This window comes from Octopus sinensis, linkage group LG4 (genome assembly GCF_006345805.1).
Source record: "Octopus sinensis linkage group LG4, ASM634580v1, whole genome shotgun sequence".
NCBI classification, from domain to species: Eukaryota; Metazoa; Mollusca; class Cephalopoda; order Octopoda; family Octopodidae; genus Octopus; species Octopus sinensis.
In genome coordinates this window covers 122,336,572-122,354,507 of record NC_043000.1, presented here as the reverse complement: position 1 = coordinate 122,354,507, position 17,936 = coordinate 122,336,572, and positions in this window count along the sequence as shown.

The window sequence follows — 17,936 nt, the reverse complement described above, 5'->3', positions numbered from 1 at the left end:
AAAACAGCAGTCTTGAGGGAAATCGAAAGTGGATCAAATCGACCATAGTACTCTGTTGATACTTATTTTATCGACCCCGAAAACAGAAAGGCGATGCTGTAAGCCAGTAAATTTTGAAAGTGGGGTATACCTGTCATTATCGACCCCGCTGGTGTCTTATTTTACGAACCCTGACAGAGGTTATGTAGAGCTTATCCTAGCGGCATATGAACTTAAAAATGTAAAATGCTGGAAGAAGTGCCGAATAATAATTACAATTGTTTCATACACAAGCACAAAGTTTGAAATTTTTGAAAGGGGTTAATCGATTAATTACAGTTATTGAACTCGACGAGATTTGAGCTCAAAAATTGAAAATTCGGAATAAATGTACTACAGATTTTCTTCCAATTCTTTACGTCCAGTTCTTTGACCTCGAAGTTAGAGATTATTATAATTTCCCTCATATTTTCAATACAGTGTTAAATTCATTGATTCTGATTTATAACATTTCTAAGAGAAATATGGATGATCATACCTCAGACTATTTCTGCATTCTAAATGTATGAGTTTTTTTTTCCAATATGACAAAAAAAAAACAAAGAAATTGGTTCTTATTTTGTTAGCTTACATTATGAGACCATTTTCATATCCAGTTGCGAGGTGAATTATTGCTTGTGTGACAGTTATACGTATTTTAAAAGAGATCATTTTTCTATACTCTCGTTGGGTAACATAAATATATTTCAGGAAGCAATACTCTCACTCTTTTCTTTTAAGATACAGCAATAACAATTGAAACAATATTACTATATGACAAAATCTAATACCGTATGTACAATAAATTTTTGTTCTCAATATAAGATGTTTGAATTCACCGTGGAAAGCTCGGCGTAAGTCATGAAAAGAGATCTCTTCTAACTCCTTCTTTCCCCCTCCTAATTTTTTCTATATCCTATATTCCCTACCAAAGGTAAAATCAAATCTCAGTTTCTAGCACATATATACATTTACTTGGGAAAAAAAGAAAATTTTTTAAAATCAATATTATTTACTATACATCCATATTCTACTGTTAATATTGTATTTTTGTAGACGGTTTGGGGGTGATGCCTTTCATTGATGAAAAGATTTTCAGAAAAGACAAAAGGCTCTCTTGAACTACGTCATCAACGTATCCCATTTTCCTTCTAACTGAATATAATCCATTAAAATTTATCTCTTCTGCAACAGTTAAACACAGCTTCTATTGTGTACCGCTCTTTGAAGCGAGTATTTTGTGAAGATGATACAGCGAAAGTAATGCATTGGGAATATCTAAAAGATAATATATGTGTCGTGTGGATAAGTAGTTGAGGTCGTCGTGGCAATATTCATAATATTTTATAGGTGATATGGGGGTATTTTCACCGAAATACCTTCAGAAGGCGACGCTTTGGAGATACTACCGTAGAAATGATGTTATAATAACGATATTGTAAGGATGATATTTCAATATTTTTGATGTTCTCGTGGAATCGTTATACAGTTGTGTTGTTGAATCGTTTTTGAGTAGAAAATGCTTGTGTGGTGATCTTTTGAGGTAATATTCCGGAGGTGACGTGATCGAAATAACGTTTTTGCTGTAATGTCTTTTCGGCTTTGATATCTTCGGTGACGCGATACGACGTTATGCCGACATTTTTCTTCTAGGAGCATTTACCATTTCTTCATAAAAAGCACGATGTTCGTTTACTACAAGTAATTATGATATGCATTATATTTGCTTACAGGGATGGAATTATTCATGCATCCAAAAGGCAGGAATGTTTTAATATGCACGGACTTCGGTAGAACAATAGAAAAAACAAACTGAATTAATTCAATTATAAGCATATGTTAAGTATTACATACGTTACACTAGCTTCGCTGAGGTGATTACATATGGTCGGTGTTAATTCGTCCTCTATTATTTATTTTTATCGCCTGATAGAGTGACAACTATTGTGCGCTGGATCTATTTACATTGTAGTAGAGCTAATAACCTACCGAAACATAAATTACTATTATATTTACTCAGGGAAGCGTAAATTTTATCGTTTGTTTTATCAGTGATGTTAAATTGGAATGTTCTTCAGAAGTTATTCGCAGATGAAGCAAAATGATAAACCACATGAAGGGAATTAATCTGCCAGTAAAGATAATGCCAGAATTTCAAATGGTTTGCAATGTTGGCGTCAAAATGATAAAGCTTATGAAACAAAAAGATAAGAGTGAATTACAATATATTCATGTACGCACGATCACACCCTCCTCCCTCACACATATATGTATATATAATTTTTGACCTTTTATCAGTAAGATTCAAGAAGGAAAAATCAGTTGTTCTTTTAGAAATAAAACCGTTTGAAAAAGGTCATTCCTGGGTCGCCTACTAAATCTTTTCTATATAATTAATTTTGCTTCATTGTATTCAAGCGGCAATAACTGAACCAATAGCATTTCCACAAGTGACTACACGGCTAAGAAAGATAGAAGCGTAATATATGTTACAGAAAGACAACTAAAAATGCGTAGTAAAATCTATGGATATTGACTGTCATTTCATGAAAATATCCTTATATTTAATTCAGTATTTTCTACAAGTATATTCAATCCATAGAAGATAACTTATCAATTTATCAGATTTTGCTTTATCTTTTGAGACCTGACCGATATACAATAATGAAATGACTAACACATCCTTCCTACTCATGAGGGAATACTATGAAATAAGAAAGCAAAGAAGTAATACATTAAAAAAAATATGCACGTCTTGACATCACTCAATTGGATATGCATTATTTAGTGCATTGCCCGAGGTATCATGGTGTAGCGTAGAACATATATTTCTAATGTAGAGATACAGATTGAAAAAAAAAAACCTGAAGAGCAGAAACTGTAATGTCATATATCTATAATTTCAAACGTCAGTGATTTTGGAATAGCAATTAGAACGCTGTGCTACATATTTGAAATAATTCTTCTGGGGCATTACTGCTTTGAGAGCAGCGCTAGTATTCATGATATTTTTTTACGCCTGTCAGTAGTCTGTTGGCTTTGAATATCTTATGTAAATTAATTCTCCGCTGTGAAATGTTTCTAAACGCATTTAACTATAAAGATCTACATGTACCAATGAAAGATGTGAGTATAAAGTGAAAAGAAACAATTTAAAGCTGACGCAAATTCTTACATAAAAACAGACGCCTAAACATTTTCTGCAACGATCATATATATTATATGTTACATTAGTCGCAAGTTTTGGCACAAGGCCAGCAATTTCGCGGGACGGAATATGCGAATTGCATCGACTCCCAGTGCTCACTGGTACTTATTTGAACGGAAGGCTGCGAGCTGGCAAAAACGTTAGCACGCCGGGCGAAATGCTTAGAGGTATTTCGTCTGCCGTTAGGTTGAGAGTTCAAATTCCGCCGAGGTCGACTTTGCCTTTCATCCTCTCGGGGTCGATAAATTAAGTACCAGTTACGCACTGGGGTCGATATACTCGACTTAATACCTATGTCTGTCCTCGTTTGTTGCCTCTATGTTTAGCCCCATGTGGGTTATAAAGAAATGGGTACTTGTTTGATCGACCCCGAAGGAATTAAAGACAAAGACCACCTCGGCGGAATTTCATCTGAGAACATAACGGCAGACGAATACAGCTAGGCATTTTGCCCGGCGTGCTAAAGGTTTTGTCAGATCACCACCTTTAAAATATTATATTAAAACATTTGTATAAATATTTTATATTAGGAGATTTGCCATAAATACCGAAGAAAGTATCCGAAAATTTAAAAAACCTAAATTCACTGATATTTAAGTTATTAAAATGAAGGTGCCAAGAACAATTCATACACAACTGAATTCAAGAGTACAATAAATAATATTTCCAATGACAGCTGTTCTGCTACATGAGTGAAGCAAATATTGCAGAATATTATCAAATCATTCTTCCACATATACACATAAACATAAATGACACACGCACTAAAATACACGGGTGCGCGCACATCTGGATGTGTGTGTGCGAGAGTGTGTGGTTATGGAAGTGTATGTTGGAAGAGAATAGAGAACAAAGTAGAGGAAATAATTCATTACATGTTAGAGTACAAGAAAACTATGTATTGTAGCTTATAGAATCACATATCATTCAGTTGAGAGTTTTTCACAAGGTATTTCCAAGGTATATAACAGAGAAACATTACATATATACGTTAAGGGAGTGTTGGTTGGGTGTAACGTCGGATTGTGAATTTCTTTTCTTCGGAATAGGCTACAATGATCTCTCTCTCTCTCTCTCTCTCTCTCTCTCTCTCTGTATATATATATATATATTATATATATATATATATATATATATATATATATATACATATATATATATATATATATATATATATATACATATATACATATATATATATATATATATATTTACATATATATATATATATATACATATACATTTATAGGCGTAGGAGCAACTGTGTGGTAAGTAGCTTGCCTACGAACACATGGTTCCAGGTTCAGTCTCACTGCGTGGTACCTTGGGCAAGTGTCTTCTACTATAGCCTCGGGCCGACCAAGGCCTTGTGAATGAATTAGGTAGACGGAAAGTGAAAGAAGCCCGTCGTATGTATATATATATATATATGTATGTGTGTATGTGTGTGTGTGTTTGTGCGTGTGTATGTTTGTGTGTGTGCGTGTTTGTGCGTGTGTACGTTTGTGTGTCTGTGTTTGTCTCTCCCCCAACATCGTTTGACAACCGATGCTGGTTTGTTTACGTCCCGGTAACTTAGCGGTTCGGTAAAAGAGACCGACAGAATGAGCACTAAGCTTTCAAAGAATATGTCATCGAGTCGATTTGCTCGACCAAAGGCGGTGCTCCAGCATCGCCGCAGTCAAATGACTGAAACATGTAAAAAAAAAAAAAAGAAGAGTACTTGGCTGGAGCTTTTATTTTAGCGAACCCGAAAAAATCGAAGTAGACCCCGGTTGTATTTGAACTCAGAACATAAAAACGAAAGAAATGGTGCTTATCATTAACGTTGGCATGTTAAGGATTCTGCCAGCAGAAAAATGTATAATGTAATTTGATAAACTTCAGGTACTTGATGTAGACGAAATTCACGCTAAACGCAAAGGCCCCTATGCACAAATATTTGGAATAATGTAATTGAACACAAATACAAAGGACTTTATACTTGAAACAAAAACGAAAAGTGAAATGCATACGCAAAATTTATATGTTTTAATTCTAATAAATTGAATTCGCTTCTCTAACGTAAAAATTGAATAGCAGTGTCTTTGATAAGACGACTCTCTTGCTTGAAATGGAAGTGCAAAACAGTTGAATGAACCAACATGTTGCAAAGATATCGCAAGCTTCCCTTAGAAACATGGGTCAAATGACTCAGATGCAATTTAAGAAACAGCCAATTCTAAAGAAGCCTGTATGTATGTATGTATGCATGCATCTGTCACCCATCATCTTTCTACCAATTTATCTATCAATGTGTATACATACATACATGTATGCATACATACATACATACATACATACATACATACATACATACATACATACATACATACATACATACATACATACACACACACACACCCACACACCACACATATATATATATACATACACACACACACCACACATATATATATATATATATATATATATATATATATACATAATTATTAGAGAGTTATCCACTATGTGGATAACTCTAGTGCTAAGTAATGAAACAATTGTATAGAGTCAATCTATTTTATCGTTGTATTTCACTTTCCTTCAGTTAAATGTGTGTTGATTCTAGTTGGAAACGGATCTTCTGTGGTTGCTTCGGAGCTATTTTTAGCACTAGAGTTATCACATAGTGGATAAACTCCTAATAATTTATGTATAAATTTGTATTTCCTCGTAGTTTTTTGTGCTAAGCCACTTGGTGTTAATTGACGGTATTATTAAATTAATATCGATTTTTCACCCTCATTTATAATTTTATAAATTTAACTACGCGGCAGTCAATATTTTAATTGATGCGGCATACGTTTCCAATGGAGTCTAGGCATGCTTTTGGCGCGGAATTTGAGACATACTAAAAATGTATTGGTTGGACCGCTCGTGTTTTTGACGCCCGAATCGATCTAATTAATTGCATTTCTGACAAACTCTACCGAAGATTTATAGATGCAAGTGTAAGTAAAACTACATATTGCATAGTATGAAACAATTGTATAGAGTCAATCTATTTTATTCGTTGTATTTCACTTTCCTTCATTAAATGTGTGTTGATTCTAGTTGGAAACGGATCTCTGTGGTTGCTTCGGAGCTATTTTTAGCACTAGAGTTATCCACATAGTGGATAACTCTCTAATAATTTATGTATAAATTTGTATTTCCTCCGTAGTTTTTTGTGCTAAGCCACTTGGTGTTAAATTGACGGTATTATTTAATTAATATCGATTTTTCACCCTCATTTATAATTTTTAATTTAACTACGCGGCAGTCAATATTTTATTTGATGCGGCATACGTTCCAATGGAGTCTAGGCATGCTTTTGGCGCGGAATTTGAGACATAACTAAAAATGTAATTGGTTGGACCGCTCGTGTTTTTGACGCCCGAATCGATCTAATAATTGCATTTCTGACAAACTCTACCGAAGATTTATAGATGCAAGTGTAAGTAAAACTACATATTGCATTAGTAATGAAACATTGTATATAGTCAATCTATTTTATTCGTTGTATTTCACTTCCTTCAGTTAAATGGTGTTGATTCTAGTTGGAAACGGATCTTCTGTGGTTGCTTCGGAGCTATTTTTAGCACTAGAGTTATCCACATAGTGGATAACTCTCTAATAATTTATGTATAATTTGTATTTCCTCCGTAGTTTTTTGTGCTAAGCCACTTGGTGTTAAATTGACGGTATTATTAAATTAATATCGATTTTTCACCCTCATTTATAATTTTATATATATATATATATATATATAATATATATATATATATATATATATATATACATATACTTAAGAAAATTAAAGGAGTGAACACACACATTCGCAAACACGGGCATATATTCAAGCAACTCTCTCTTTTTCTCACTCTTTATATAAATATATGTGTTTGAGTGTATGTGTGTATGTGTGTGTATATACATGCATACACACACGCTCATATATATATATATATATGTATAAACATGCATTCACACATACACACATACACATATATATATATGCATATACATGCATACATACACATATATATATATACATATAAAAATATATATATACATATATACATACATATATATACATATATATACATATACACATACTTATATATGTGTGTTTGTGTGTGGATATGTTTTTATATGAATGGGTGGGAGACGATGGGAGTGTAGAGGAGAACATAAAGCAAACAAAGAGTTAATGTTAGGAAGGCCGAGGTGTTGTGCACTTACGTAGACTAATAAAATGAAAGCGAAACATAGCTATATGGCCTGATATAAGAAACATTTTATGTATATGGCAGTAATTTTGAATGTGTTTCTTTTCCTGAAACTACAGAAATGGCGCCAGTACGATAGTCGCATATGATTTACACTAGTACACTTTAGTCTAATTCATTTTAAATTTTGATAAAATGCCAAACTTTTTCTGTAACAATTCGATGTAATAATAATTGGATAGACGGCAAACATAGATGTAGAGATGTATCCGGAAAGATATCACACGTAGGACTCATAAATTTAATATATTCATATATGTTGTAAAAATATAAGGATAGCGTTCAATAATATTCATAACGTCCGTCCACACTCATATATATATATATATATATATATATATAATATATATATATATTTATATATATGCATATATATATCCATACATATATATATGCATATATATATATACATACATATATATATGCATATCTTTATATATATATATATATATATATGACTACCGATCAATGCTCATGTTTGCGTTCTTGCGTGTCGGTGCATGTGATTGCCTGTGAGAGTTTGTACGTGTGTCGCGGTGGAGTGGGGTATTTACATCTCATATGACGGGAGTAGTAGTAGATTTGTTTGCTGTGGTTGTATGTCCATAACACACTGGGTGGAATTGGAAATAGAGGGATGCATAATATATTTATGTGTATGTGAGTTACGAGGATATTGACTTGTATGAAAATTGAAGTCCCAATGGTTTCCTTTGTAGAAGGTCCCAATGAAGGCAATAAGCCATTTAGGATAAGGTAATATGAAGGAAAAATTAATATGAAAAGAATGGCTTTACTTCAGACTTGTAAGAGTTCAGGTCATAAGGTGCGAGAAAGCAATGAAACGGAAGAACGTTCAAAAGTCTGGCACTTCGAAGAAAAAATACTTGAAATAACAGGGATGTATCAAGCGAATAAAATGAAGACACGTCACAATATAGACTTGACGACATTTTAGTCACTCCTTTATGAAAACCAAGACAAACCAGCGAGCTGTGCGAAAATGAGGCTTATAATTGCATAATGTATTCGTGAACAAAAATACTGTTGGCTGTATTTCCTTTTCATTCTGCCCCCACTACATAATCTTTACCGCACTTACTCATCCTATATCCACACGTCTACTTATATATATATATATATATATATATATATATATATATATATATATATATATATATATATATATATTATATATATATATATATATTGTTTCTTTCCTATATAAGCCAAAAGACAAGGTTCAGAAGCCGCACAATATGACAGCACATCTTTGATGCAAGTGCCTCAAATGTCAAGAATCGCAAACATTACTTAAAATTTCACTTCGAAATTTTGCGTAAACTGGCGTTGCAAATAGAGCTGTTAAAGAAACAATTGTAATGAATCACTTAAGCTGTTTTAAAGAATTTCCATTGGCCTCTTCTATACTGGATAATAAAACGAATGGTTTAAACCTGGTAGCTTACTGGTGAAGCATGGTCACCCTCACAATGGTCGTTATGCATATGGCAAATGAAAGATGGAATATACGAGAATTCATTAATCACGACAATTGTTTCGCCACATCTAGCATCGATCCCTCATGGGTGGGACACTCAACAACTGGTCAGGAGAACCCGGCGGTGAAGATGCGTCTCGTCGGGTGATAAATAAATACAATTCGTTAAAATAACATTTCTGCAATGTAACTTCTCGTTTTGTAGAAAGAAAAAAAAAGCCAGGCGGAGGATATATCTTCATTTACATAGAAGCAAAAATGCAATATAACGAGAAAATACTTTTCGTATATTCCATCTTCCGTCTTTTGACATTTTGATGTGGTGTGAAAGAAGGAAAGTCGTAAATTTAGTCGAGTTAACGGTTCCTCATGCTAATAACATGGACGCCGCTTTGGCTCGAAAGATTGACCATTATGTAAACCTCCTCGAGAAATGTGAAGACGCAGGCTGGAAAGCGGAGCATTTTCGAATCGAAGTCGGATGTAGAGGGTTTGTTGGAAACAGTGTGAGACGACTGTTGTTATCATTAGGCCTAACTCATCGTAAAGTCAATACCACCATGACCAATATCCAATCTACAGTGGAGAAGGCTAGGCACTGGATTTGGTTAAACAGAGACGATGAGCAATGGCTAGATTGTTGAGCTTTATTTGATAATCAATTGATCTAGCAAGCGGGCTTCATATCATTGATGCCGTCGAGGGCTAGGCTCCGAAACGGCGCACATTCTCTCCTGATGACCCCATACACTTGCTGGATTCCAGTATGCGGAGTTTTTGACTGGTAGCACTTGCATGTGCAAGTTGATTGCAAGACATATTTTGCAAGTCGTCTTTTGAATCCGTAGATTCGATACTACAACCGGTGCTGAAATTGTTGTGACTCTCAGTATATAGCTCATAAGGAGAACGATCTGCTCAACAAAGATATGTGATTAGTATCATTGTGTACACGATATGTTTAAGATGATATAAGCTTTTGCAAAATTTAACAGCAGACGATATATGAATTTGGGTGCGTGTTTCTGAGCGTGCATGCATGTGTAAACCTGTGTGCGTGTGCGAGTATGAGGTTTTGTGTGAGTGTGTCTCTATGCTTACGTGAAAAAAAAAGAGACAAGTTAAATGAATCACGCAATAACAGAATGAATAAACATAATAAAAATATATAAAAAAACCCAAAACGGCAGAAAAGAATAACAGCATGAAAAACAGTCAGAAATAGCAATGGAAATATCGCATGGTATATTACAAAATACAAAACAACGAAGTTGGCATACACACAACATTATAAAGAATGATTAAACATAATAGATACAGTTTGCCAATAAAGGATGTCAAGTCTACACTGATATTGAGATAGCGAACGGATCGAAGTGTGCAGACGACATTAAAATAAATATTATTGTATTCCAAGTACTGTAAAATATCTTCATTGAATCGAATATACTAAGTCAGTGTATATAGCATTAAAATGGCTCTTTCATTGGAACTATTTCTGTTTTAGATATTATAAACGGTCGTTTGCAGACAGAAATGTACTATTCGCAAAACTATCGAAAAGGATTCTATAGATCTGTTGAATATTATATTCACCATAAACTTCAGTGGTTTATTTACCTATACTTTTCTTTTGTTTTTCTTTGAATTTGTTGTTACGGTTTTACTTATTTTTGTTGTTATTGTAGTCTTTGGTACTGTAAATGAAAAACATATTAGGATTTTCATATTTCTTTAATGTTTTATCTAGCATAAAAGACATAACGCTTGGATATCTTCACAACAAAAACCGTATCATGTGAGCTTCAGACACACTGCGGTGATATCATAGCCATAGTAACCAGGAAGAATTTTTTTTTGTATCTCTATAATTTGAACTCCGTTTTCATTCGGATTCAGATATCCGTCGTCCACCAGAATGTTTCCTATTCACAAGTTATTCAATGTCATATATAAAACAATCTTTAAAGGAGTGAGAATTCTTTCTAGAAACAATATTTAGTAGTACACTGGTAACCTTTTCCTAAATTGAACACGAGTGAATATGCATTTAATATTTATTTTTAAATCTGTTATCTTTATACTTAGCTTTTCTATTTATTTCTCTGCATTAATCCTTTCTCATAGCTCATACATATACATACATATACATATATATAAAATACACCCTGTGTTTGGGAAAATTTTGTATCTCTGCCGTAAGGCTTCATTTCCTCACACGCCAGCCTAATTCAATTCGTCTCCAGTCGGAAAACATCTGTCGTTATGTCCTGTTATTATTTTTATTGTATTTAAATTGAATTTATAGTTGTGTAAGATTGTCTGTTTTTCCGTCCTTCTTTTTGTATACATTCGATGCTTTCCTCTTAGGAATCTAATGCTCTTAGCTTAGTTTTTCCTTGGGGCTGGCAAGATTGGAGCAATCTCAAGATTAATCCGCCGAAATTGCGAGGATGATCTGGTTCTTGACTGAGGATAGAAAGCTTCGAATGACCCGTCCTTGTTTTTTTTGTATCGTCTATCTGGATGTTTTGTTGCCCCATTTTGCATCACCTAGTTGTCCGGATATTTTGCGTTCTCGTCCCATTTTGTATTATATATATATATATATATATATAGCAGCGTAAGTACACTTTGTTCTCTTACACACACACACACACACACACACACACATACACACACACACACACACACCACACACACATATATATATATATATATAATATATATATATATGTGTGTGTGTGTGTGTGTGTGTGTGTGTGTGTGTGTAAATTTAATGCCTAATATATGAATGTATCTAATCGGGTGGTACTCACACAGAAGCTCCTTTAGTTGACCAGGCTACAGACCACGTAGTAATCCAATACAAATGGGAAGAATATAGAGTCCTATGCAATTGAAATCAAGCAAATGCTATCAGTAATGATTATTTCATTAGCAGAGTATAGATTATAGAGAGAGTCAAGGGATATGAGCTGATTATATTCATTTCACCAGCTGATATCCATAAGATAACGATGGTTCCGCAGCCGACGTTGTAAAATAATTTATCTTAGTGTATAATAAATTATTTTACATGTCTGTATTAGTATATATGTTATAAATTGCACAGTACTATTTCCCATTTTACAAGGTAACGCAGGTACAGAAGGCTAGCACTTCAGATCATAGAATATCATGGTTACATCCAATATTTAACTCGATATATACATACAGACAGTCATCTTCGACAAAGTAACAAGCAGAGAATTGACACAGAAGATTTGTACATGCTTTTTCCCCAGAAGTTTTTGTTCATTTTGGTGTCGTTATGGTGAGGTCTAATGAACAATAGATATTTGGTTAGGCTGCGCATTGTTCCCATATAGAACCAAATCATCATGTTAACTCTTCGATGAAACTGCTGCGTGTGTTCATTGCCATTTTAGTGTCAGAAAATACCAGTTGTTATTTGTAGCCATAATAAATCTTCACCAGGTCACCAAATGTTGCTGTTGACTTTGTTGAAGCTCTTGTGGTATTTCTTCTACGTTTTTAACTTCGGGGCACCAATTATTGTTATGCTATGTTATACCGATGTTACCAGAATGCTTTGTTCTTAGTTCGTGGAAACTCTGCATATAATAACTAAACTATAACGAGCAAACGCTTAAATACAGTTTATTATGCCGCACTATTTATGAAAAGAGGTTGATGCATTACAATTTACATATAGAATCAGCATGATGAAAATAGCAGTGTACAACATGCAAAAGCTGGCTCTCCAAAGTTTACCTCTGAGCCGGATTTAACATAAGGAAAATATACATCCGCGCCGTGTCATGTCTACTACTAGAATCATATATATTCATTAGAAAGAATGGAAAAGTCCATGTATTGGTAACGCACTCAAGAACACAGTAGAATTTCCCGAGAGAGGAGAAAACGCAACGTCTCTCGTGCACTGCCAATGCCGTGTAGTATTAACTCTGTTTATAGGCTGTTTTTCAGAAGCTTCGAGAACGACTGGGAGATGTTATCACGTGAACAACAGCCGCTGATTGGACAGTAGTACAACTGCGCACATGATTCAGCCGATGTTAAGTCATGACTTGATATTCGTTATGTGGCATCACGAGTTCTAATCCATGCCATATTCTCAACAGGTAAAAGAAAAAAAAATGTAGAGAATAATGGAGGAGCGTAAAGGACGGTAACGAAAACATGACACAGGAAGTTGGGCAAAAATAAATATACAAACATAGAGGCCATAAAAATATGTGCATATGCATGTGTTTGCAAAATCTATCTATCTATCTATCTATCTATCTATCTATCTATCTATCTATCTATCTATCTATCTATCTATCTATCTATCTATCTATCTATTTATCTATCTATTTATCTATCTATTTATCTATCTATCTATCTATCTATCTATCTATCTATCTATCTATCTATCTATCTATCTATCTATCTATCTATTTATTTATCTATCTATTTATCTATCTATTTATATATCTATTTATCTATCTATCTATCTATCTATCTATCTATCTATCTATCTATCTATCTATCTATCTATCTATCTATCTGTCTGTTTGTCTATCTATCTATCTATCTATCTATCTAACAATTGTAACATTCACCACACAAGAGATAAACCGCACAAAGGCACTCTTCTCCAAAGAAGGAGACAAATTGCACCTTCATATTCCACAACACATCGTGGAAAACACGCAAAAAAAACATAATTTATAAAGTAATAAACAAAAAACAAGAAGAACAGAAAATGCACCGCAGGAAAAAATCGATAAATGCCTTCGTCCTGTATGGGACTCCAAGGAATATATCAGTTGGGGAAACAAATTTGGTACAGTCCAAGTACGTTTCCTCAACGAAAGTTTAGCAAAACGTTTTTCCACATTGGAGCTACATTCGGACGACTTGGTAATGATACCAGTCTATTAAACAAAAGGGTCACGAAAGTCCAAATAAAAAACATACCATTTGATGTCGAAACACAATGGGTGTCTCTGCCATCTGCTTTGAAATGTCAGAGACAATGTCAGAGACAAACATCCTGGAAATCGCGGTTCTAGGAGAGAAAGACTATGTGGGCAAATCAATCGAATTCCTGCTTCAATTGGATGAAGCAGCAAGAGAGAAGATACCCACCGCTATAGAACTGCCAGGAGGCTACAAACTCTATATAGTGGTAGAGGGCAGGCGACCACACTGCTATTTGTGTGGAAGCGAAACACACTTGAAAAAGACGTGCCCAACCACTGCACACCAAGAGCAACAACACACCACTACCACAACCAAAGCACTCCGGAAAAAAAGCTCTACTACCCACACCACACCATCACACAGAAGACGACAAGAGAAGCACACCAAGCTAATCCGTCATCACCAAAAACCACTCGACACCTGGAAAAATACCAACACTACCATCAACAGCAAAACCCAAAGAACAGAAAAACAAAGAAAACACACACAAACTGATCCCCCATCCCTTATACCGCACTCAACACACACAAAACTCAACAACCAACAACAACGAACAACAACACAACCACTTACACAGACATACATAGAAGCCCACAACATACCCCTACCCCCTTCTGATTCCTCAGAAATTTCGTCGGAAGACGAAACCAGTGAGGAATGGCAAATAGCTACAAAAAGAAGGAAAATAAAGAGCAGAAACACAACCAAACCAAATGCAAACACGAACAAAGCAGGGGGAAATACATCTCCCGAAGACATTTCAAAACCCAACGCAAACAACAGCCACACCAACAACCACAAAAACATATACAGCAAACATGCTCACAGCCATAGACACCAAAAACACAAATTTGATGGAATACATCCAATCAAAAACAAACATAACAGAAGATGACATAAAAACAAACAACCACCCATACACAACACCACCAGACCACATCAAAATAATACACATCTCCAAAAGTCTGCACCACACACTCAAAGGCATTTTCCCCAGTGCGGTTGGTAAATGCCAAAAATATCTCACAAAGAAACTGTACTGGGATCTTCTCGAGGACAAACCAACGGAGGAGAAAGCAAAAACTTTCGAGCAGTAAGTAACCCTCTGTATTCTAATTCATTAGAACTATGATCAAGATTGGTTGTGTAAATGCGCGTGGCTTGGGGTCCCCTTGGAAACAAGGGTACCTCTTAAATGACATAAAGTCACATAAGTTAGAAATCATAGCCATAAGCGAGACCAGACTCCACAATCCGCGGGCCCTAAAGACCATGTTTGGCGGACAGTTCAACATTTATTTTTCCCCCTGTCTGCCGAGAATGGGCGGTAGTGGCACCGCGGTACTTTTTCACAAGAGTCTGGATCTCAATGTAAGGACAATATTCGTAGACCCCGGAGGTAGACTGGTCGTCCTGGATGTCGACGGCAGCAATGGGTGCGCTTTTCGGCTCGTATCAGTTTACGCACCGCCCTTAACAGGTCGGGCGGATTTCTTTCAACGTCTAGAAGTTTTCTTGGGAACGTCTCGTCCTTTACTCTTAGTGGGGGATTGGAATGCTACCTTGGACACGCATGTAGACTACGTGGGTAGAGATAGGAATAGACGGGGATGCAAATGCCTCAGAGACCTGCTCAGACGCTTTCAACTGTCTGACAGGTTTCGACTAGACCACCCGAATGCGCCAACGTGGACATGGAGCAACCGCATCGGGTCGTCGAGATCGTATCTAGATAGGATACTGTGTAGGACAGTAGATAGAGATAGCATAGGATGTCCACAATTCCACATAGTCAGCTACACGGATCACAAACTTGTGACATGTACGCTAGACTTAGGTAAGACACTTAGGCAGGGTCCCGGATACTGGAAACTAAACGCGTCTTTCCCATCGAGACAAGTTTTCAGAGACCGGATTAGCACACTAGTAAAGAGGGCTTTGACGGGAGCCATCATCAACAACAAATGGTGGTTTGCCCTCAAGAGAGCAGTAAAAGCAGAAGCGATTAGGTACAGCAAAGCACTAGCCATAGATAGAAATAGAGTAGAGGGTGAGCTAGTTAAGAAGCTAGAAGAGGCAATTAGAAGCGGCATCGCATCCGACGTTTTGGCGGCGAGGTTGGCCCTCGACCAACACTTCAACGCCAAACACGAAGGATGTGCTGTCAGAGCTAGGATGCGTGCTCTAAGGAACGAAGGTGTTGGAGCCGCGAGAGAGGCCCGGGTGGCAGAGGCGCAACAGGGCAACAAAGCCACCATTCGGTCTCACTGGTAGATGAACAGGGGCGAATTGCTCGAGCCAAGTAAAATGTGTGAGGCCTTTCAGCAGCATTTTGCCCGACTGTTCGGAACGAGTGGAGGCAAGAACGTAGGGTGGACTTCAGTGCCTACCTACATAGCCTACCACGACTCTCGACAAGAAAGGCAGGGTGCTGCGAAGGTGCCATCACGGCGGCGGAAGTGCGGAAGCGATGGCAGAATGCTCGAGGGACAAATCACCGGTTTTGGATGGTCTACCCTACGAGCTTTACAATTGTATGCCAGACTTGTTTGGAGATCTCTTGGCGGCGGTGTACTGCAACTGGCAGCAAAACGGAGCATTCCTGGTTTTGTGAGCCGAGGAGCCGTAACACTGCTGAAGAAAGATCTAAACAAGGGAAATGTAATAGATAACTTTAGGCCCATCACTCTGCTTAATGCAGACTTGAAAATTTTGGCCAAGGTGCTAGCCAAGAGGTTGGCGCTTGTCATCGAGAAACTGGTCGACAAGGCGCAAACATGCGCCGTGCCAGGCCGGACCATCCATGACAACCTCCATCTGATGCGCTACATCATAGACAGGGTAGTTAACGAACCTGGCATGGGTGGGGCCCTGATCAACTTGGATCAATCAAAAGCCTTTGATAGGGTAGACCATCGATACTTGGAGGCAGTCCTGAGAGCGGCTGGTTTCGGTCCCGTCTTCCGCGGCTGGATAGCTGCCTTGTACAGAGGCATCCGTTCGGTAATTCGCGTAAATGGACATCTATCGAGACCTTTCGACATTGCACGTTCGGTCCGTCAGGGATGCCCCCTCTCGGCGCTTCTATACGTATTGACTCTTGAGCCACTACTGCGGAAGCTGGCTGCGACTCTAAGGGGCATCCCGCGAGAATTGGGATGCGGGACGAGCGTGTCTGCATACGCGGACGACGTCACCGTCATAGTGTCTAGCCACGAGCACATCGAGCTGGTCGGCGAGACACTGAAAAACTACGAAGCGGTGACAGGAGCGAAAATCAACCGGGAAAAGTCAGTGGGCTTGCGACTAGGCACCTGGAGAAGCAAGCCCATGCCGTCCACCAGCGCCTCCGTCGTGGGACGCTGGACCGACGGCCCGGTTGAGTTGCTCGGGGTCTGGTTTGGTCCGGACCTCCAAGTGGAGAAGAACTGGAACGAGATAACGAGTAGGGTGGTCACTCTCGCCCGGCAATGGGCCGAGAGGAAACTGTCCCTAAAAGGTCGAGCGGAGGTGGCGAACACGTACATCGCGTCCGTCATCTACTACCGCCTGACCGTCGTACCTTGTCCCGACCCTACCATCACCAAACTACAACGCATCCTCTTTCGCTTCTTGTGGAAAGGATGCGTCCCGATGGTCAGGCGATCCATTTGCTGTCAACACCCGTTAAAAGGAGGGCTGGGCATGCCGTGGTTGATGATGCGCAGACACGCGCTGAGACTGCGACATCTCTGGCTCTATGTAGACGACGGTGAACAGGTGTGGTCGCCGTTTGTGAGGCACGCTTTCCCGCAGCTCGTCTCCATGACCGAACTGCAGTCGTGGATCAAAAAGAGGCCGAGGAAGGGCGAATGGCACCGCGAGTGTCGCGTTGCTCTCAAGCAACTCTGCCGTCCTGGGT